Source organism: Pleurodeles waltl, chromosome 8 (assembly GCF_031143425.1).
Source record: "Pleurodeles waltl isolate 20211129_DDA chromosome 8, aPleWal1.hap1.20221129, whole genome shotgun sequence".
Taxonomy (NCBI): Eukaryota; Metazoa; Chordata; class Amphibia; order Caudata; family Salamandridae; genus Pleurodeles; species Pleurodeles waltl.
In genome coordinates this window covers 452,026,088-452,049,148 of record NC_090447.1, presented here as the reverse complement: position 1 = coordinate 452,049,148, position 23,061 = coordinate 452,026,088, and positions in this window count along the sequence as shown.

Genomic DNA, 23,061 nt, shown 5'->3' with positions numbered 1-23,061 from the left:
CCAGCCGCCAGACCTCACTAAAGAACTCCGGATCATCTGTATTAGGACCATACACAGACACGAGTCTGCAATGCATGTCCAACAGCAGTCCACTCAGCAACACATATCATCCATTGGGGCCCACTATCACCCTTTGAGTTCGCCATTGCAGTCCCTTGTGCATCAAAATCCCCACACAACGGTATGTACCGCCAATGGTTTACCGCCAGTGAATGTCCACCGTGGTGATTCATGTGTGGGTTTTGATACTGCCAGTTTATCACTGACCTTTGGTGTGGCTGAATTGTGTATGTGGCTGCATAGTGACGGATTGGTGTGTGTGTGTGTCATAATATGGTGAACGGATAAACACAGCAGCGGCGGTATGTTGGCGGCAGTCAGCGTGGTGGTAAGTGGGATTTACCGCCAATGTCATCATGTGGGCCATTATGTTTTGTGTAGATTACAGAGTCCTCAGTGCAGTCACTAAGACTGGTGTCCATTCCATCCGCACTGCAGATGAGTTGATTGATACTCTGGCTGCAGCCAAGTATCTCAGCACTTTTAATTTGACTGCAAGTCATTGGCAGATCAAATTAACTGATGCTGCTGAACCCAAAACAGCATTTTCTACTTCTGGTGGGCATTATTTCTTCACTGGGATGCCCTTTGGTTTGAAGAATGCACCTGCCACATTCCAGATGTTGGTGAATAAAGTTTTAACAGGCCTAGAAGACTTTAGTGCGGTATATCCAGATGATATTGTTGTCTTTAGCTCCACCTGGCAGGATCACCTGGTCCACCTCAGGAGGCCTTAAAAAAGGCAGGCCTCACTGTGAGAGGAGGCCTCTTTTTGTTTGGTTAACCCCCACTTGTTGCCTGCTGTTGATGTGTTCTAGAAGTTGGAAGTGCCCAGGGCCCCTGCTAATCAGGTTTCCTGGGCCAGAGCTCTTTCCCTAAATCTGTTGTAATGCTTGGTACAATTGGATACTCTCTTACAGATCTCTGTATGACCCTAGTAAATGGGTACCCCAGTACCAAGGGCATGAGATAGTAGGAGTAGGCCCCTGAGGGCAGCAGCACTGATTGTGCCACCCTCTAGGGCCCTGCAGCCAGATACCCCCAGCACTGCTAGTGCAGGCTGAGTGTACTGGGGTAAACCTAAAAAGGAAAACTCGACATTGCACATTCCCTTTGTGCCCTGTTCACCTTACACTGCATATGTTATGGATAAGTCACCCCTCTAGCAGGCTTTACAGCCCTAAGGCAGAGTGCACCATACTATATGTGAGGGCCTAATTGCATGAGCAATAGGCCCCCACTGTGTCCTTGCCAGACCTGAAACATAGTGAGTGAACAGAGCAGCCATTATAAGTACCTATATTGAACACTGGTTAAGCACAGGTTCCCCAGCTACATAATGGCCACTCTGTACCCTGGGTTGTTTGATATCAAACAACTCAGAATATTAAATCCAAACTGGTACCAGTGTTGGATTTAAGCCTAACTGTACCCAGGGGTCACCTTGGAGGTACCCCCTGCAAAAGCTAACCTAACTGGCATAGTTGCTGACTGGTTCCATCCAGCCTGCCACTCCAGACGACCAATATACAAACCTGGGGGAGAGCCATGGCTCTCTGGTTTGTAAGACAATGCCCTTCCTGGGCGGAGGAGCAAACACCCCCTCCCTCAGGAATGTGCAATGCCCTGGTGGTGAGCTTCAAAGGACTACTGCCCGTGAAACTGGAGCCCCCAGGTCTGCTGGTAGCAGCAGGAGGCTTCCCCTCTAGGGGCTTGCAGGTGAAATGGACTCTCCATCTCATTTTCCTTGTTGGATGGCAGGAAAACGTCCAATAGGGGTAAGGGAAGTGACTCTTCCCAGAGGAAGTGGTCACTGTAGTGGGGGTAGGCACCCAAAGATAAGTATCCCATTGGGCACTACCAGGTTCCCCCTAAAATGCCCACTAAATTCAGTTTTTAATGGGCTCCCCTAGACCAAGATTTTAGCTTTATCTGGAAGAAAAGAAGACAGCACCAAAGAACCCGACAGGATGAGAACAAAGGACCTGCTGCACTAGAAGAGGCTCCTGCTTGCTGCACCAGAGTCCCGACAGGCAAGGAACCTGCAAACCAGTGAGGGACACTTCACTAACCGAACGAATTCTCTGCAACCCGAAGTCACAGCCGGGCCCGACGACACACCAGCGACAGCCCGGACAAGACCTGCAAGTGTGCCAAGATTGGTGGCACACCACCCTTCCTTCAAAAACAGCTCCACCAGAGCTGCAACTGGACCAGGAGGAAGCCCCAGTCGAGGGACTCCCACCAGAGCACTAGCGACGTCCTGCGGGCCCCAAGAAGAAGACTTACCTCCATCTCCAAAGGGTCCCTTTGCACACAGCATCTAAGACTTCCAAAACTCCCTGCACCTGGCTGCCCTGCATTGCTGGATCTGCTGTGTGCCCCGGGTCCCCAACCCCTTGTGACCTCAACAGCCCAAGGGGACCCCCAGGCACCAACTTGAAATCTGCAAACCAGCTCCTTTTCCAAGTGGCCCTGTGCCTGTGCCAAGAGGTTTTCCAATGCTGCTCCGGCTGGAACCGGGAGCCACCCGAGGCTCTCCAGCTGGCACAGCATGCCCACCGACCACTCCGGCCATCCTGCAAGAGAAGAGACCCGTAACCAAACTGTACGATTTTTAATGCATTTTTGAAAGTGACTGCCTATTGATTCCTATAGTGTGTAATTACGCAAAGAAAGACTAACTTAATAAAACTTCATAAAGTCATAACTCAAAAAGTACTTAACGTATTCTAAAGGTTTTGGTCTTAAAATTTATATATAAGTCTGAAGTATTATTATAAATTCTGGCCTTGAGTTATTCATTGAGTGTGTGCGGTGCATGATTGGATTTTTGAGTACAGCAAATACTCAGCACATCTCCAGGATTAGCCTAACTGCTTGACCAGCTACCTTAAAAATTGGAGCATTAGGTTGTCTCATTTTTACCCCTGGAAACCAACGTGTGGTTGCCTACATAGAGGACCAGCCTCCTACACTAACTGTCAAGGCTACCAAATGCCAGATAGGGCAGAGAAAAGTGGTTTACTTGAGCTACCTGGTAGGCGGAGGCCAGGTGCAACCCTTATAGAGCAAAATCCAAACCATTATGGATTGGGTTGCTTCAACTACTCAGACTTAGGTCAGAGCTTTTCTGGGCCTGACAAGTGGCCTTTGATGCCCTCCAAAAGGCCACGTGCTCAGCTCCAGTTCTTAAAAGCCCTGACTAATCAAACAATTCATTGTTCAGACAAATGCTTCGGAAACAGGAATAGGAGCAGCACTATCTCAACTTAATGAAGAAGGCCAGGAGCGTTTATCAGCAGAAGGTTGACCCCGAGAGAGAAAGGTTGGTCAGCTATTGAGAGGGAGGCCTTTGCTGTTGTCTGGGCCCTGAAGAACCTGAGGCCATACCTGTTTTGCACTCACTTCATTGTTCAAACAGACCACAAGCCCCTCTTATGGCTTAAACAGATGAAGGGCGAGAATCCAAAACGTTTGAGGTGGTCCATTTCCCTACAGGGAATGGACTTTTCAGTGGAACATAGACCTGGGAGTAACGATGCCAAAGCAGATGGACTTTCCAGATATTTACACTTAGAAAATGAAGATTCACCTGGGTAAGGCTATTCTTATCCTCTTTCATTTTTTTGGGGGGTGGGAGGTTATGTAGGAAAGTAGCATCTTTCTAGGATAGGCACCCCCAGTTTTTGCCTGGTGTCAGTGTGGTTAGACTGTAGTACACTGGGCTCTTGCTAATCAGGACCCCAGTGTCAGTGCTCTCTCCTCTAAATCTGGTTTTATTTTAACTTACTGGTGCACCCATGTAAGTCCCTAGTGTAGGAAGTTAGCTCTGTATATACTATTTCAAAGAAAAATAGTGTGCACAGAGTCCAAGGGTTCCCCTTAGAGGTAAGATAGTGGCAAAAGTAGATAATTCTAATGCTATATTTTGTGCTAGTGTGGTCGAGCAGTAGGCTTATCAGAGGGTAGTGTTAAGCATTTGTTGTGCACACACAGGCAATAAATGAGGAACACACACTCAAAGACTTACTCCAGGCCAATAGGTTTTTATAATGAAAAATATATTTTCTTAGTTTATTTTAAGAACCACAGGTTCAGATTTACAGTTAATATTTTAATGTAAGGTACTTCACTTAGATACTTTAGGAACCTTGAATGAAAACAATATCATGTACAGTCTTTGTAAAAATGTCAATCAGCTATTTTCAAAGTGGACACATTGCAAAAATCAACAGTTCCTGGGGGAGGTAAGTAAAGGGTAGATTAGGAGGTAAGTAAAACACTTACAAGTCTCAGTCCTGGGGCATAGGCAGCCCACCGTTGGGGGTTCAAGGCAACCTCAAAGTCACCACACCAGCAGCTCAGGGCTGGTCAGGTGCAGAGGTAAAAGAGGTGCCCAAAACACATAGGTGTCTATGGAGAAAAGGGGTGCTCTGGTTCCAGTCTGACAGCAGGTAAGTACCTGCGTCCTCGGGGGGCAGACCAGGGGGGTTTTGTAGAGCACTGGGGGGACACAAGTAGGTACACAGCACACACCCTCAGCGGCACAGGGGCAGGCGGGTCCAGTGTGCAAAGCAGGCGTAGGGTTTTGTATAGGTTTCAATGGAGGGACCCGGGGGTCACTCTAGCAGTGCAGGCAGGCACAGGGGGGCTTCTCGGGACACCCACCACCTGGGCAAGGCAGAGGGTCATCTGGGGGTCACTCCTGCATCGAAGTTCGGTTCCTTCAGGTCCTGGGGGCTGCGGATGCAGTGTTGGTTCCAGGCGTCGGGTCCCTTGTTACAGGCAGTCGCGGTCAGGGGAGCCTCTGGATTCTCTCGGCAGGCGTCGCTGTGGGGGCTCAGAGGGGTCGTCTCTGGTTACTCATGGGCTCGCAGTCGCCGGGGAGTCCTCCCTGAGGTGTTGGTTTTCTGCAGGTCAAGCCGGGGGCGTCGGGTGCAGAGTGTAGAGTCTTGCGCTTCCGGCAGGAAACGTGAAGTCCTTGGAAGTTGCTTCTTTGTTGCAAAGAAGTAGCTGGTATTGAACAGGGCCGCTGTTCACAGGAGTTTCTTGGTCCTGTAGTCCAGGACAGTCCTCTGAGGCTTCAGAGGTCACTGGTCCCTATCAGACGCGTCGCTGGAGCAGGTTTTCGAAGTTGGAGACAGGCCGGTAGGGCTGGGTCCAAATCAGTTGTCATCTTCCTCCTTCTCTGCAGGCTTGTAGATCAGCAGTCCTTCTTCTTTCTTCAGGTTGCAGGAATCTGGTTTCCTAGGTTCTGGGTCGCCCTTAAATACTAAATTTAGGTGTGTGTTTATGTCTGGGAGGGCAGTAGCCAATGGCTACTGTCCTGGAGGGTGGGTACACCCTCTTTGTGCCTCCTCCCTGAGGGGAGAGGGGCACATCCCTAATCCTATTGGGGGAATCCTCCAAAACCAAGATGGAGGACTTCTAACGGCAGGGGTCACCTCAGCTCAGGACACCTTAGAGGCTGTCCTGACTGGTGGGTGACTCCTCCTTGTTTTTCTCATGATCTCCCCTGGACTTGTCGCCAGAAAGTGGGGCCTGTGTCAAGGGGTGGGCATCTCCACCTAGCTGTAGTGCCCTGGGGCATTGTAACACGAAGCTTGAGCCTTTGAGGCTCATTGCTAGGTGTTACAGTTCCTGCAGGGGGGGTGTTAAGCATCTCCACCCAGTGCAGGCTTTGTTTCTGGCCTCAGAGAGCACAAAGGCTCTCACCCCAGGGAGTCAGAAACTCGTCTTTCAGCAGCAGGCTGGCACAGACCAGTCAGTCCTGCACTGAAGGATTGGGTAAAATACAGGGGGCATCTCTAAGATGCCCTCTGTGTGCATTTTTTAATAAATCCAACACTGGCATCAGTGTGGGTTTATTATTCTGAGAAGTGTGATACCGAACTTCCCAGTATTCAGTGTAGCCATTATGGAGCTGTGGAGTTTGTTTTTGGCAAACTCCCAGACCATATACTTATTATGGCCACACTGTACTTAAAATGTCTCAGAATAGACTTAGACACTGTAGGGGCATATTGCTCATGCAGCTATGCCCTCACCTGTGGTATAGTGCACCCTGCCTTAGGGCTTTAAGGCCTGCTAGAGGGGTGACTTACCTATGCCACAGGCAGTATTTTGTGTGCATGGCACCCTGAGGGAGATGCCATGTCGATTTTGCCTTTTTCTCCCCACCAACACACAAAATCTGCAATGGTAGTGTGCATGTGTTAGGTGAGGGGTCCTTAAAGGTAGCACAACACATGCTGCAGCCCTTAGAGACCTTCCCTGGTCACAGGGCCCTTGGTACCACTGGTACCTTTTACAAGAGGCTTATCTGTGTGCCAGGGGTGTGCCAATTGTGGAAACAATGGTACAGTTTAGGTAAAAGAACACTGGTGCTGGGGCATGGTTAGCAGGGTCCCAGCACACTTCTCAGTCAAGTCAGCATTAGTATCAGGCAAAAAGTGGGGGGTAACTGCAGCAGGGAGCCATTTTCCTACATCTAGTATATGATACTTAGGTACCTTGGGCATTGGTGCACCAGGAGTCTCCCATGGGCTGCAGCATGTATTATGCCACCCATGGAAGCCCATGCAAACTGTGCCTGCAAGACTGCCATTGCAACCTGCGTGAAGTGGTGCATGCACCTTTAACTTTAGATATAAGGCTTGCAGTATATCACAGTCACTGCACCTGGACACTGTGGGGGTCATTCCAACCCTGGCGGTCGGTGATAAAGCGGCGGCCAACACGCCAACAGGCAGGCGGTCAAAAAAAAGGTATTCTGACCCTGGCGGGAACCGCCAACACAGGCCGCCACTTTAACACTCTGACCGCCACGGCGGGACAGACAAACAGTGCGGCGGTCACCGCCAACAGGCAGGCGGCAGACAATGTACCGCCCACCCTATCACAACTCACCAATCCGCCACCTTTTCCGGGGCGGGAGCCCCGCCGATAAAAACACGGCGGAAACAGACTACGAACGGGAAAACGCTCACCTCTACACACTCCACGAAGAAGGAGGACAGCATGGAACCCGAATTAAACAACCTACCAGCTATTGTCTACCTTCTCATCTACCAGGAGTACGAATGCCGGCGCAGACGACAACGGTGAGTACTGCACCTACGACACAGGGGAGGGGGGAGGAGGAAAGCTTACGGGCACACACATGCGCCATACACCCACCCCCCCAACCCAAATACCTACACCCCAATGCAGAGCAACAAGTCAGAGTGACACCCCCCAAACCCACCGGAATAATGCAAAGACACAATTAAAATGATCTATAAAATATATGTATAAATAGCTCCATTGAAGGTATGGCAAATATGCTATATGAATGATACAAAATAAGGAATGAACATAGTCAAAAATATATACATAGGCAATAAGTCCTGCACATTCTGTCAAAGTTCCATAGTCCGTTGGCCAATGTGCACAAACACATGGGCAAAGCCCACACAGGAGACCAGATACCATTGGAGAGAACACTGCTGGGGCATCAGATGATAAAACTACAGGCACCTCAGGGGGAATGGAATCCACGAGGGGCCTCCATGCCCACTGTCTCATCCTGGGGAGTGCAAAGCCACAGTCTCACAAGTCTCTACAGTGGGTGGCTTGCCCACTGTGCCATCCTGGGGAGTGCAAAGCCATAGTCTCTCAAGTCTCTACAGTGGGTGGCTTGCCCACTGTTCCATCCTGGGAAGTGCCAAGCCACAGTCCATCAGATGGATTACCGACTCCACTGTTAATGGAGGAGGCATGGTGCCCAGAGTGCTTCGTGAAGCCCTGCTCGACACAGAACCGGCACTGTCAATGGGCCAGCGGTGCTTGAGACGGCGTTGCCCAGCGGAGTGGTGCTTGAAAGGAAGGGCCCAGCGGAGCGGTGCTTGAGATGAAGGGCCCAGCGGAGCGGTGCTTGAGATGAATGGCCCAGCGGAGCGGTGCAGAGACGGCGGTGCCCAGCAGAGCGGTGCTTGAGATGAAGGGCCCAGCGGAGCGGTGCTTGACAGGAAGGGCCCAGCGGAGCGGTGCAGAGACGGCGGGGCCCAGCAGAGCGGTGAAGAGACTGCGGGGCCCGGCGGAGCGGTGCTTGAGATGAAGGGCCCAGCGGAGCGGTGCTTGAGATGAATGGCCCAGCGGAGCGGTGCAGAGACGGCGGTGCCCAGCAGAGCGGTGCTTGAGATGAAGGGCCCAGCGGAGCGGTGCTTGACAGGAAGGGCCCAGCGGAGCAGTGCAGAGACGGCGGGGCCCAGCGGAGCGGTGAAGAGACGGCGGGGCCCGGCGGAGCGGTGCTTGAGATGAAGGGCCCAGCGGAGCGGTGCTTGACAGGAAGGGCCCAGCGGAGCAGTGCAGAGACGGCGGGGCCCAGCGGAGCGGTGCAGAGACGGCGGGGCCCAGCGGAGCGGTGCTTGAGATGAAGGGCTCAGCGGAGCGGTGTGTCAAAGCCCAGCTCACCTGAGTCCTTGTTCAGTTCTGATGGAGGTTGAAGACAATCCGACCCCACCCTGAAACTGCTTGTTCCAGCACACTCGTTTTTAAAACAGTGCACTAAGAACAGAAGCTCAAGGGAAGGGGGGAAGTGGATAAAATAAAATAAAGAGACAACACCGTTCTTGCGTTTCCACTGTTGAAGTGCTGCACAAATCTGCGGCCCTCTCTGACTTTTGTAGAAACTGGTGCCTAATGAAACATAAACAAAGAACAGATAAGTACAACCTATTCCTAACTGGGTTCCTGACTATCCCTTTATTTATTAGAAATTTTCTTCTAAAAGTACCTCTTGGATCCTGGTCTCTAGTTTCCAGGTTTGGAATGTGTTACTGCTCTGGGATGTGCTTTCTATTACTCTAAAGCTTCTAAAACATTAAACAAATACCGTTATCAGAATTACCAATATCAAACATTCATCTTAATATAACTAAAGCCTAAATTCCCAATAGCAGACTCACTTTTCCCATATTTCCAGAATCTTTTATAAAACAAATACTGTACTTTTACGTCAAAATACAGCATGTAATTTGTGCAAGTCCTTGATTTACTGTTTGCCTTGCTGTTAATGGTTTCCACGGTTCGATTCTTAAAAGTTCCATTAAAAAAAAAAAAATGTTTGCTTCACAAAGTTCCGCAAAGTATTCTTGTAACAAAGAGTTTGAATCACAATGTTCGTGGAAGGTATCTTGTTTCAAATTGTCTATACACGAATCCAGAAATTGTTGTCAAAGTTCTTTCAGGTAATAAAAGTTTTGCACTTACTTGTTGCTGGCAAGAGATACTGATCAGTCTAACCTTGTCTTCTTTCTCTTTTGCAGGTTGCTTGTAGGAGAGAGGCTAAGGCAAGGAGGAACCGGAAACCGGAAGAAGGAAGAGCCAGCAGCTGCACCCATTGAAGCCAATGAAAGTCTGTAGAGAGCAGGAGTGCCAGCGCCGAGGGATCTGTCCTCAGGTAAGCGGGAGGTAGACGAGCACAAGCACTGGGTGAGGCTCAGGGGCTGCCTTTTATAGACAGGGCTGGGTGTGGTCCTCACATGCTGCACATGTTCTTGAAAGGTGTGCAGAGCTGGGTGTGGTTTGAAGAGCTGGGTGTGGTCCTCACATGCTGCACATGTTCTTGAAAGGTGTGCAGAGTTTCAGTTATTATGCAAATGAGTTAAATTAACACATGGCCTAGAGAGGAGTGTTTTAAAGAAGCCTTGGTAAAAGCAAGGCCCAATGTGTAAACAAAACAGCACATTAAACAACATACACAGAAGCCTAGGGGGGGGAAGGTGAGATAACAAGAAAGGCTTTCAATAGTAAGTTTAAAAGGGAGCTATTACAGAACCCACTAGTGCAGTGAGAGGGGACATGCTCTTTGCTGTGCACAAACCCTAACAGTTGCCCCCCTCAAAGGCCCTCCTACAGGATGGGGTTTTCCTGGATTTTTTAAATAAAACCGTCTAATCAGCTGTGGGGCATGTACATATGATGCTGGTTCCCATGAATTCTCAGATTCATCATATCCTTTCCATTCTACTAAATAAAACAGACGTCCACTAATTCTTTTTGAGTCTTTTATGCTTTTCACTTCATATTCTAGATTTCCCTTAATTGGTATGGGTGGAGGTGGTGGTTCAGGTCGGGTTTTTGGATTGTACGGCTTAAGCAAGGAATGGAATGTAGTATGTACTGGATATTCTTTTGGTAAATCTAATTTTACTGTTACCGGGTTTACTATGGCAGTTATTCTAAAGGGTCCAATGAAACGTGGTTGCAGCTTTCGGGATCCCTCTATGTTTAGGTTCTTTGTGGAGAGCCATACCTTGTCACCGATTTTATACATTGGGGCCTCAGATCTGTGTTTGTCTGCTTGTCTTTTCATGCTTTCCTTGTACTTTAATAAATGTTTCCTGGCTTTGTCTTGTATGTCACCTAACCTCGTTAGTCTATCCGTTACTGTAGGTAACAGAGAATCTTCTAACAAAATGGGTATAGCTCTTGGATGATACCCCTGCAAGAAATAGAATGGTGAGCAAAGTAGAGCTGAATGCTCTGTATTATTATAAACAAACTCCGCTACAGGGAGAGCTTCCAACCATTCACTAGAATAATCAGCCAATAAACAACGTAGCGTTTGAAGTAAGGTTTGGTTCAGTCGTTCAGTCTGTCCATCTGTCTCTGGGTGGAAAGCAGTGGATAATGCCACATCTATTTTCAGTTTTTTACATAATTTTTTCCAAAATTTAGAGTTGAACTGGCTCCCTCGGTCTGACACCACTTTGCTTGGCAAACCATGTAAACGCACAATTTCCCTTATAAAAATATCGGCAAATTCTGCCGCCGTGGGTAATTTCCATAATGGTACAAAATGTGCCATTTTAGATAAAAAATCCACTATAACCAACACTGTTGTGAAAGATTTTACAGGTGGTAAACCTACAATAAAGTCTACGCTCACAGTGTGCCAAGGTTGTTTTGGTGTTGGCATTGGTATTAACAAGCCGTCAGGGGCCTTATGAGAAGATTTATGTCTTGCACAAATTGGACAGGTAGTGACAAATTGCTTAATGTCCTTTCTTATAGTGTCCCACCAAAAGTGTTTTTGCACATTTTCCAGGGTTTTTACCCAACCAGGATGACCTGCCAACGGTGAGGCGTGATGCCAAATTATCACCTGTGTTTGTAATTCAGAGGTGGGCACTAACAGCATGTTGTCGTGATACAATAAACCTCGTTGTATTGTGTTATGGGAATCCTTTAACCAATCCTGAGGTGCTATTTGCATGTGTGCATTATATAGATCTGTGATGAAATCCTTCTGTTGTACTGGTGCCAAAAACTTTTGGGGAGGAATAATGGGTTCTCCTATTTTATCTTGTTTCATGTCTGAAGTATGTCCGTATCTAGATAACGCATCAGATTGAATTTGTTGTGCACCTGGTCTATAGGTTATTACAAAGTCAAATGTGCTAAAACAATTTAACCAGCGCATCTGACGTGGTGTTAGTGCTTTAAGTGATCCAAAAAACTGTAGGTTCCTATGGTCAGAAAAGATTGTAACTGGGTACTTGGCTCCCATTAAATGGTGCCTCCATTCTGAAAAGGCTACTTTGATAGCTAGTAGTTCCCTTTCAGCCACAGTGTAATTTTGTTCAGCTGATAATAACTTTTTGGAATAGAAGGCTATAGGATGTAACTGGCCATCTACTGCATCTCGTTGAGAGAGAACTCCTCCTAAAGCTACTTGTGAAGCATCCACTTCAACAAAAAAAGGCAAGTCAGGATCAGGATGTTTCAGAATTGGGGCTGAAGTGAACTTTTGTTTTAGGAGTTGAAAGGTGTGTGCCGCCTCATCAGTTCAAAGAATTCGTTGCCCTTTCCGCAACAAGGTAGTTATTGGGGCCGCAATGTCTGCAAAATGTGCAATAAACCTCCTATAAACATTGGCGAAACCCAGAAATTTCTGAATATCTTTTACAGAGGATGGTTCTGGCCAATCAGCAATAGCACTGATTTTCTTTACATCCATAGTTATTCCTTGAGGTGACAGGCAGTATCCTAAAAAGTCCACCTTGCTGACATTAAAAGTACACTTTTCTAACTTAGCAAAAAGATGATTTTCTTTTAACTTTGATAATACTGCACGAACATGTTGGGTATGTTCTTCTGAGTTCTTAGAGTAAATGAGGATGTCGTCTATGTATACTATGACACAAACGTCCAGGAATTCGTGTAGGACCTCATTTATAAAGAACTGAAAGGCCGCAGGGGCATTACATAACCCAAAGGGCATTACTGTGTACTCAAATAAACCAAACTTTGTCTTGAAAGCTGTCTTCCACTCATCCCCCTCTTTTACTCGGACCAGGTGGTAAGCTCCCCGCAGATCTAGTTTAGTGTATACAGTAGAATGTCATCTAGGTAGGTTCTTAAGTATTTGGTTTCTTCGTCAGTCAAAGCATATACTCTGTTATTAGGTAAAAGGGCCCCTGGGATAAGATCTATACGACAGTCATAAGACCTATGTGGGGGCAGCACACTAGCCTTTACTGGATCAAAGACGTCTTTAAAGTCAGAATATTTAGGAGGGAGACTTGGTTCATCTTGTGTAACACTAGCACAGTGTAATACTGTGCTCTGTTCTGTACCTGCTTCTTGATAGCAATTGGTTCTACAGAAAGAGGAATCCAAAGTAACAGTTCTATTCACCCAATCAATTTTTGGGTTATGAGTTGTTAACCAGGGTACCCCGAGAATCAAACCAAAATTAGGAGTATCTATCAGATCAAAGCTAATCACCTCTGTGTGCCCGTTCTGACAGACCATAACAAGTGGACTTGTTTGTTTTGTGATTAATCCAGAGGTCAATCCTGACCCATCCACTGCACATACTGCTTCTGGACAAGGCTTTAGGCACATAGGAAGTCCTAAGTTTTCAGCTAACTTATTATCCACAAAATTTCCTGTCGCGCCTGAGTCCAGTAGGACAGGAAGAGAATGCCTCACTTGGGTAGTAACAATTAAAACGACCTGAATTATGAAATGTCTAGGTATGTGCGGTACCATGAAGGCTGCAGCATTAGAGGTTTGATTAAGATGTTTTCTCGAACAAGTAACCTCTCCCCTTGTCGAGCTTAATCGTTTCCCGATTCAGTTGAGGAGGTGGAGGAAACAGCACCCTTTCGTGGATTTTTAGGCTTTACTGGACATTCTCTGGCAAAGTGACCTGCCCTTCCACAATATAAACATAATTGAAGTTTTCTCCTTCTTTCTTTTTCCTCTGATGTGAGTGGACCTCTGAGTGTCCCTATTTGCATAGGCTCAGGTTCAGGGAGTTTATTATCTGGGTCTTTCTTCTTGTGTCTAATAAAAGTTAACCGTGATTCCAGTTTGTATTTATCTCCCTTTCTTTCTCCTAGTCTATGTTCTAATTTCACAACTAAATCTACAAAGTCCGAATAGTCTTCTGGCAAATCAACGATATGAGCCAGCGCGTCTTTTAACTCGTCTCTCAAACCTTTATAGAAAAGGGAGACACGCTTTTCTTCTGGCCACTGTGTCTCGGTGAGTAAACGATTAAAACTAGTGAGATAGGTCAATAAATCCTTGTTACCTTGTTTAAGATTTAAAAGCTCATTATCACTTGCCTGCATGAAAGTGTGTTTTGCAAAAAGGCTGGTCATGGTACGTTTAAATTGATTCCAATTATGGAGGATGGGATCATCTCTCTTCACGAAAGGAATTGACCAATTGGCTGCTGTGCCACCCAAATAAGACAAGACGAATGCCACTTTCGTAGCATCAGTAGGGAACTGTTGTGGCTTACAAACGAAGTGTAATTGACATTGATTGATAAAAACATGGAATTTGTTACTATCTCCATGAAAACGTTCAGGTGCTGCTAAGGGCACAGCATTAGGAACATTAACAGTGACCCCAACTGGGGGAGGCAAAGTTGTATGTTTTGATGGCGCCCCTGTCTCTGAGGAGGTTTTAAACAAAGGCGTAAAAGCTGTGTTCCACTGAGATACCCTAAATTTATACCTGCTTAAATCCTGTTTTAAAGAGGTATTCTCCATCTTTAATCTCTCTATTTCCTCTTGCATATGTTGCAAGATGCCAGACACTGATTCATTATGAGCCAAGTCCTCATTTAGGGCCTGCGCCATATCCGTGACGTCAATGCCCTCTATTTCTTCCCCGATATTCATCGTCCACCAGAACTGATTTTTTTTTTTTTTTTTTAAGGCTTGTGCTTCTGTCAAAGCCCAGCTCACCTGAGTCCTTGTTCAGTTCTGATGGAGGTTGAAGACAATCCGACCCCACCCTGAAACTGCTTGTTCCAGCACACTAGTTTTTAAAACAGTGCACTAAGAACAGAAGCTCAAGGGAAGGGGGGAAGTGGATAAAATAAAATAAAGAGACAACACAGTTCTTGCGTTTCCACTGTTGAAGTGCTGCAAAAATCTGCGGCCCTCTCTGACTTTTGTAGAAACTGGTGCCTAATGAAACATAAACAAAGAACAGATAAGTACAACCTATTCCTAACTGGGTTCCTGACTATCCCTTTATTGATTAGAAATTTTCTTCTAAAAGTACCTCTTGGATCCTGGTCTCTAGTTTCCAGGTTTGGAATGTGTTACTGCTCTGGGATGTGCTTTCTATTACTCTAAAGCTTCTAAAACATTAAACAAATACCGTTATCAGAATTACCAATATCAAACATTCATCTTAATATAACTAAAGCCTAAATTCCCAATAGCAGACTCACTTTTCCCATATTTCCAGAATCTTTTATAAAACAAATACTGTACTTTTACGTCAAAATACAGCATGGAATTTGTGCAAGTCCTTGATTTACTGTTTGCCTTGCTGTTAATGGTTTCCACGGTTCGATTCTTAAAAGTTCCATAAAAAAAAAAAAAATGTTTGCTTCACAAAGTTCCGCAAAGTATTCTTGTAACAAAGAGTTTGAATCACAATGTTCGTGGAAGGTATCTTGTTTCAAATTGTCTATACACGAATCCAGAAATTGTTGTCAAAGTTCTTTCAGGTAATAAAAGTTTTGCACTTACTTGTTGCTGGCAAGAGATACTGATCAGTCTAACCTTGTCTTCTTTCTCTTTTGCAGGTTGCTTGTAGGAGAGAGGCTAAGGCAAGGAGGAACCGGAAACCGGAAGAAGGAAGAGCCAGCAGCTGCACCCATTGAAGCCAATGAAAGTCTGTAGAGAGCAGGAGTGCCAGCGCCGAGGGATCTGTCCTCAGGTAAGCGGGAGGTAGACGAGCACAAGCACTGGGTGAGGCTCGGGGGCTGCCTTTTATAGACAGGGCTGGGTGTGGTCCTCACATGCTGCACATGTTCTTGAAAGGTGTGCAGAGCTGGGTGTGGTTTGAAGAGCTGGGTGTGGTCCTCACATGCTGCACATGTTCTTGAAAGGTGTGCAGAGTTTCAGTTATTATGCAAATGAGTTAAATTAACACATGGCCTAGAGAGGAGTGTTTTAAAGAAGCCTTGGTAAAAGCAAGGCCCAATGTGTAAACAAAACAGCACATTAAACAACATACACAGAAGCCTGGGGGGGGGGGAAGGTGAGATAACAAGAAAGGCTTTCAATAGTAAGTTTAAAAGGGAGCTATTACAGAACCCACTAGTGCAGTGAGAGGGGACATGCTCTTTGCTGTGCACAAACCCTAACACGGTGCTTGACAGGAAGGGCCCAGCGGAGCGGTGCAGAGACGGCGGGGCCCAGCAGAGCGGTGCGTGAGATGAAGGGCCTAGCGGAGCGGTGCTTGACAGGAAGGGCCCAGCGGAGCTGTGCAGAGACGGCGGGCCCAGCGGAGCGGTGCAGAGACGGCGGGGCCCAGCGGAGCGGTGCTTGAGATGAAGGGCCCAGCCGAGCGGTGCTTGACAGGAAGGGCCCAGCGGAGCGGTGCAGAGACGGCGGGGCCCAGCGGAGCGGTGCTTGAGATGAAGGGCCCAGCGGAGCGGTGCTTGAGAGGAAGGGCCCAGCGGAGCGGTGCAGAGACGGCGGGGCCCAGCGGAGCGGTGCAGAGACGGCGGGGCCCAGCGGAGCGGTGCAGAGATGGCGGGGCCCAGCGGAGCGGTGCAGAGACGGCGGGGCCCAGCGGAGCGGTGCTTGAGATGAAGGGCCCAGCGGAGCGGTGCTTGACAGGAAGGGACCAGCGGAGCGGTGCAGAGACGGCGGGGCCCAGCGGAGCGGTGCTTGAGATGAAGGGCCCAGCGGAGCGGTGCTTGACAGGAAGGGCCCAGCGGAGCGGTGCAGAGACGGCGGGGCCCAGCGGAGCGGTGCTTGAGATGAAGGGCCCAGCGGAGCGGTGCTTGAGATGAAGGGCCTAGCGGAGCGGTGCTTGAGATGAAGGGCCCAGCGGAGCGGTGCAGAGACGGCGGGGCCCAGCGGAGCGGTGCTTGAGATGAAGGGCCCAGCGGAGCGGTGCTTGACAGGAAGGGCCCAGCGGAGCGGTGCTTGAGATGAAGGGCCCAGCGGAGCGGTGCTTGACAGGAAGGGCCCAGCGGAGCGGTGCAGAGACGGCGGGGCCCAGCGGAGCGGTGCTTGAGATGAAGGGCCCAGCGGAGCGGTGCTTGACAGGAAGGGCCCAGCGGAGCGGTTCTTGTCACGGCGGGCCCCTGTTCAGCGGTTCTTGTCACGGCGGGCCCCTGTTCAGCGGTGCTTCTCCCGGCGGGGCCCTGTTCAGCGGTGCTTCTCCCGGCGGGCCCTGTTCAGCGGTTCTTGTCACGGCGGGCCCCTGTTCAGCGGTGCTTCTCCCGGCGGGGCCCTGTTCAGCGGTTCTTGTCACGGCGGGCCCCTGTTCAGCGGTGCTTCTCCTGGCGGGGCCCTGTTCAGCGGTGCTTCTCCCGGCGGGGCTCTGTTCAGCGGTGCTTGTCCTGTGTTTCTAGGGAGCCAGACCCGGCCAAGACTTCCCGCTCAGTCGCCATCCAACCTTGCGGTCGCGGGGCCCTCCTGTGATGGAGTCCTGGGCCCGTGGGTGTCGTCCGTCACAACCGGAATGGGGCTGGTGGGGCCCTCCTGCGCAGCTCGCCTGCTGCCTGACTTCTCCGCCATGCTGCCCCTGCCCTCCTTCGCTGAAGCTCTGTGGCCCTTGCCTCCCTTTGATGATGTGGCAGGTGACGGGGCAAGGCTACTGTCCTTGGTGGCAGACGTCTCAGGCTTGTCGCGCCGGCCCTTCTTTTTTTTTGTCCTCTTCCCAGGGGGTGGGCTGGCTGTCCCCTTGCTGCTGGCCGATGTTCCTGCCCTAGGAGCTGGTGGACTCCAATAGCCCTGCACTATGGTCACAGTAGATGCAGGGCTGGTGGTGGCTGAGGTGCTTTTTTTACTCTTACCAGATGGAGGGGGTGGGTCAGTGATTGGAACGAGCTCAAGGTTGGAAAGGAAAAGGACTTGGGAAGGACAGGGACGGGTATGTGTAGTGGGTATGGGAGTGGAGGAAGAGGATGTGGTTGTAGGAGAGTCAAGTGTGCTGTCTTTGGGTGCAGGTGCTTGTGACGGAGGCTGTCGTGAGGTGGATGGCTGTTGGGTGGGTGGCTGCCTGCGTTTGTGTGCTTTGGAAGAGGGGGTGACAGACACACTGGGAGAGGACACAGGGGACGTGTAAATGGCAGTGGGGGTGGTGACTGCACGTGTGCGGACTGTAATGGAGGGTGTGCTGGTGATGGAAGTACTGGCTGATGGTGGTGTGCATGCAGGTGTGAGTGGAGACGTCACAGGGAGGGAGGAGGGAGATGAGGAGGTGGGGGACACAGAGGTGGTAGTGACTGTTGGCATGTCTGCATCTGGATGTTGCTTGGGTGAATGCTTGTGGGATCTGTGGTGCTTATGTCTGGATGAGCTGCCCTTGGGTGTAGAGGTGTGTGCAGGCTGGTCTGATGGTGTGGATGGGATAGGCAGAGGAACAGGAGACTGGGACTGGGTGGAGGGAGTCAGAAGAGGGAGGCTGGAGACAGGGACAATGGCTGCCGTCAGTGCTGAGGCCAGAGCGTTGAACGATCGCTGATGGGCAGCCTGACCCGAATGAATGCCCTCCAGGTATGCATTGCTCCGATGCACCTCCCTTTCTACACCCTGGATGGCATTCAAAAGGGTAGACTGCCCAACAATGAGTGTCCTGAGGAGGTCAATGACCTCCTCACTGAGCGCAGCAGGGGTAACTGGGGTAGGGCCTGAGGTGCCTGGGGCGAAGGAGATGCCCGTCTTCCTGGGCGAGCGGGCACGGAGCGGAGGCTGAGGGGCTGCTGGGAGGGCGGGGCTGGTGCGCTGGGTGGCGGCTGTACCTGTTGTGGCGGTGGGCACGGATGGCCTAGAGAGGAGTGTTTTAAAGAAGCCTTGGTAAAAGCAAGGCCCAATGTGTAAACAAAACAGCACATTAAACAACATACACAGAAGCCTAGGGGGGGGAAGGTGAGATAACAAGAAAGGCTTTCAATAGTAAGTTTAAAAGGGAGCTATTACAGAACCCACTAGTGCAGTGAGAGGGGACATGCTCTTTGCTGTGCACAAACCCTAACAGTTGCCCCCCTCAAAGGCCCTCCTACAGGATGGGGTTTTCCTGGATTTTTTAAATAAAACCGTCTAATCAGCTGTGGGGCATGTACATATGATGCTGGTTACCATGAATTCTCAGATTCATCATATCCTTTCCATTCTACTAAATAAAACAGACGTCCACTAATTCTTTTTGAGTCTTTTATGCTTTTCACTTCATATTCCAGATTTCCCTTAATTGGTATGGGTGGAGGTGGTGGTTCAGGTCGGGTTTTTGAGTTGTACGGCTTAAGCAAGGACACATGGAATGTAGTATGTACTGGATATTCTTTTGGTAAATCTAATTTTACTGTTACCGGGTTTACTATGGCAGTTATACTAAAGGGTCCAATGAAACGTGGTTGCAGCTTTCGGGATCCCTCTATGTTTAGGTTTTTTGTGGAGAGCCATACCTTGTCACCAATTTTATACATTGGGGCCTCAGACCTGTGTTTGTCTGCTTGTCTTTTCATGCTTTCCTTGTACTTTAATAAATGTTTCCTGGCTTTGTCTTGTATGTCACCTAACCTTGTTAGTCTATCCGTTACTGTAGGCAACAGGGAATCTTCTAACAAAATGGGTATAGCTCTTGGATGATACCCCTGCAAGAAATAGAATGGTGAGCAAAGTAGAGCTGAATGCTCAGTATTATTATAAACAAACTCTGCTACAGGAAGAGCTTCCAACCATTCACTAGAATAATCAGCCAATAAACAACGTAGCGTTTGAAGTAAGGTTTGGTTCAGTCGTTCAGTCTGTCCATCTGTCTCTGGGTGGAAAGCAGTGGATAAGGCCACATCTATTTTCAGTTTTTCACATAATTTTTTCCAAAATCTGGAGTTGAACTGGCTCCCTCGGTCTGACACCACTTTGCTTGGCAAACCATGTAAACGCACAATTTCCCTTATAAAAATATCGGCAAATTCTGCCGCCGTGGGTAATTTCCGTAATGGTACAAAATGTGCCATTTTAGATAAAAAATCCACTATAACCAACACTGTTGTGAAGGATTTTACAGGTGGTAAACCTACAATAAAGTCTACGCTCACAGTGTGCCAAGGTTGTTTGGGTGTTGGCATTGGTATTAACAAGCCGTCAGGAGCCTTATGAGAAGATTTATGTCTTGCACAAATTGGACAGGTAGTGACAAATTGCTTAATGTCCTTTCTTATAGTGTCCCACCAAAAGTGTTTTTGCACATTTTCCAGGGTTTTTACCCAACCAGGATGACCTGCCAACGGTGAGGCGTGATGCCAAATTATCACCTGTGTTTGTAATTCAGAGGTGGGCACTAACAGCATGTTGTCGTGATACAATAAACCTCGTTGTATTGTGTTATGGGAATCCTTTAACCAATCCTGAGGTGCTATTTGCATGTGTGCATTATATAGATCTGTGATGAAATCCTTCTGTTGTACTGGTGCCAACAACTTTTGGGGAGGAATAATGGGTTCTCCTATTTTATCTTGTTTCATGTCTGAGGTATGTCCATATCTAGATAACACATCAGATTGAATTTGTTGTGCACCTGGTCTATAGGTTATAACAAAGTCAAATGTGCTAAAAAAATTTAACCAGCGCATCTGACGTGGTGTTAGTGCTTTAAGTGATCCAAAAAACTGTAGGTTCTTATGGTCAGAAAAGATTGTAACTGGGTACTTGGCTCCCATTAAATGGTGCCTCCATTCTGAAAAGGCTACTTTGATAGCTAGTAGTTCCCTTTCAGCCACAGTGTAATTTTGTTCAGCTGGCAATAACTTTTTGGAATAGAAGGCTATAGGATGTAACTGGCCATCTGCTGCATCTCGTTGAGAGAGAACTCCTCCTAAAGCTACTTGTGAAGCATCCGCTTCAACAAAAAAGGGCAAGTCAGGATCAGGATGTTTCAGAATTGGGGCTGAAGTGAACTTTTGTTTTAGGAGTTGAAAGGCGTGTGCCGCCTCATCAGTCCAAAGAAATCGTTGCCCTTTCCGCAACAAGGTAGTTATTGGGGCCGCAATGTCTGCAAAATGTGCAATAAACCTCCTATAAAAATTGGCGAAACCCAGAAATTTCTGAATATCTTTTACAGAGGATGGTTCTGGCCAATCAGCAATAGCACTGATTTTCTTTACATCCATAGTTATTCCTTGAGGTGACAGGCAGTATCCTAAAAAGTCCACCTTGTTGACATTAAAAGTACACTTTTCTAACTTAGCAAAAAGATGATTTTCTTTTAACTTTGATAATACTGCACGAACATGTTGGGTATGTTCTTCTGAGTTCTTAGAGTAAATGAGGATGTCGTCTATGTATACTATGACACAAACGTCCAGGAATTCGTGTGGGACCTCATTTATAAAGAACTGAAAGGCCGCAGGGGCATTACATAACCCAAAGGGCATTACTGTGTACTCAAATAAACCAAACTTTGTCTTGAAAGCTGTCTTCCACTCATCCCCCTCTTTTACTCGGACCAGGTGGTAAGCTCCCCGCAGATCCAGTTTAGTGTATACAGTAGAATGTCTTAATTGATCCAACAACACAGGTATTAGAGGAAGAGGATATTTATTCTTTATTGTAGCCTTATTTAGTCCTCTATAATCGATACACGCGCGCAGGGATTTATCCGGCTTTGGGATAAAAAAGAGTGGAGATGATACTGGAGATGTGGAATGACGGATGAACCCAGACTGTAGTAGGTCATCTAGGTAGGTTCTTAAGTATTTGGTTTCTTCGTCAGTCAAAGCATATACTCTGTTATTAGGTAAAGGGGCCCCTGGGATAAGATCTATACGGCAGTCATAAGACCGATGTGGGGGCAGCACACTAGACTTTACTGGATCAAAGACGTCTTTAAAGTCAGAATATTCAGGAGGGAGACTTGGTTCATCTTGTGTAACACTAGCACAGTGTAATACTGTGCTCTGTTCTGTACCTGCTTCTTGATAGCAATTGGTTCTACAGAAAGAGGAATCCAAAGTAACAGTTCTATTCACCCAATCAATTTTTGGGTTATGAGTTGTTAACCAGGGTACCCCGAGAATCAAACCAAAATTAGGAGTATCTATCAGATCAAAGCTAATCACCTCTGTGTGCCCGTTCTGACAGACCATAACAAGTGGACTTGTTTGTTTTGTGATTAATCCAGAGGTCAATTCTGACCCATCCACTGCACATACTGCTTCTGGAAAAGGCTTTAGGCACATAGGAAGTCCTAAGATTTCAGCTAACTTATTATCCACAAAATTTCCTGTCGCGCCTGAGTCCAGTAGGACAGGGAGAGAATGCCTCACTTGGGTAGTAACAATTAAAACGACCTGAATTATGAAATGTCTAGGTATGTGCGGTACCCTGAAGGCTGCAGCATTAGAGGTTTGATTAAGATGTTTTCTCGAACAAGTAACCTCTCCCCTTGTCGAGCTTAATTGTTTCCCGATTCAGTTGAGGAGGTGGAGGAAACAGCACCCTTTTGTGGGGTTTTAGGCTTTACTGGACATTCTCTGGCAAAGTGACCTGCCCTGCCACAATATAAACATAATTGAAATTTTCTCCTTCTATCTTTTTCCTCTGATGTGAGTGGACCTCTGAGTGTCCCTATTTGCATAGGCTCTGGTTCAGGGAGTTTATTATCTGTGTCTTTCTTCTTGTGTCTAATAAAAGTTAACCGTGATTCCAGTTTGTATTTATCTCTCTTTCTTTCTCCTAGTCTATGTTCTAATTTCACAACTAAATCTACAAAGTCCGAATAGTCTTTTGGCAAATCAACGATATGAGCCAGCGCGTCTTTTAACTCGTCTCTCAAACCTTTATAAAAAAGGGAGACACGCTTTTCTTCTGGCCACTGTGTCTCGGTGAGTAAACGATGAAAACTATTGAGATAGGTCAATAAATCCTTGTTACCTTGTTTAAGATTTAAAAGCTCATTATCACTTGCCTGCATGAAAGTGTGTTTTGCAAAAAGGCTGGTCATGGTACGTTTAAATTGATTCCAATTATGGAGGATGGGATCATCTCTATCCACGAAAGGAATTGACCAATTGGCTGCTGTGCCACCCAAATAAGACAAGACGAATGCCACTTTCGTATCATCAGTAGGGAACTGTTGTGGCTTACAAATGAAGTGTAATTGACATTGATTGATAAAAACATGGAATTTGTTACTATCTCCATGAAAACGTTCAGGTGCTGCTAAGGGCACAACATTAGGAACATTAACAGTAACCTCAACTGGGGAAGGCAAAGTTGTATGTTTTGATGGCGCCCCTGTCTCTGAGGAGGTTTTAAACAAAGGCGTAGAAGCTGTGTTCCACTGAGATCCCCTAAATTTATACCTGCTTAAATCCTGTTTCAAAGAGGTATTCTCCATCTTTAATCTCTCTATTTCCTCTTGCATATGTTGCAAGATGCCAGACACTGATTCATTATGAGCCAAGTCCTCATTTAGGGCCTGCGCCATATCCGTGACGTCAATGCCCTCTATTTC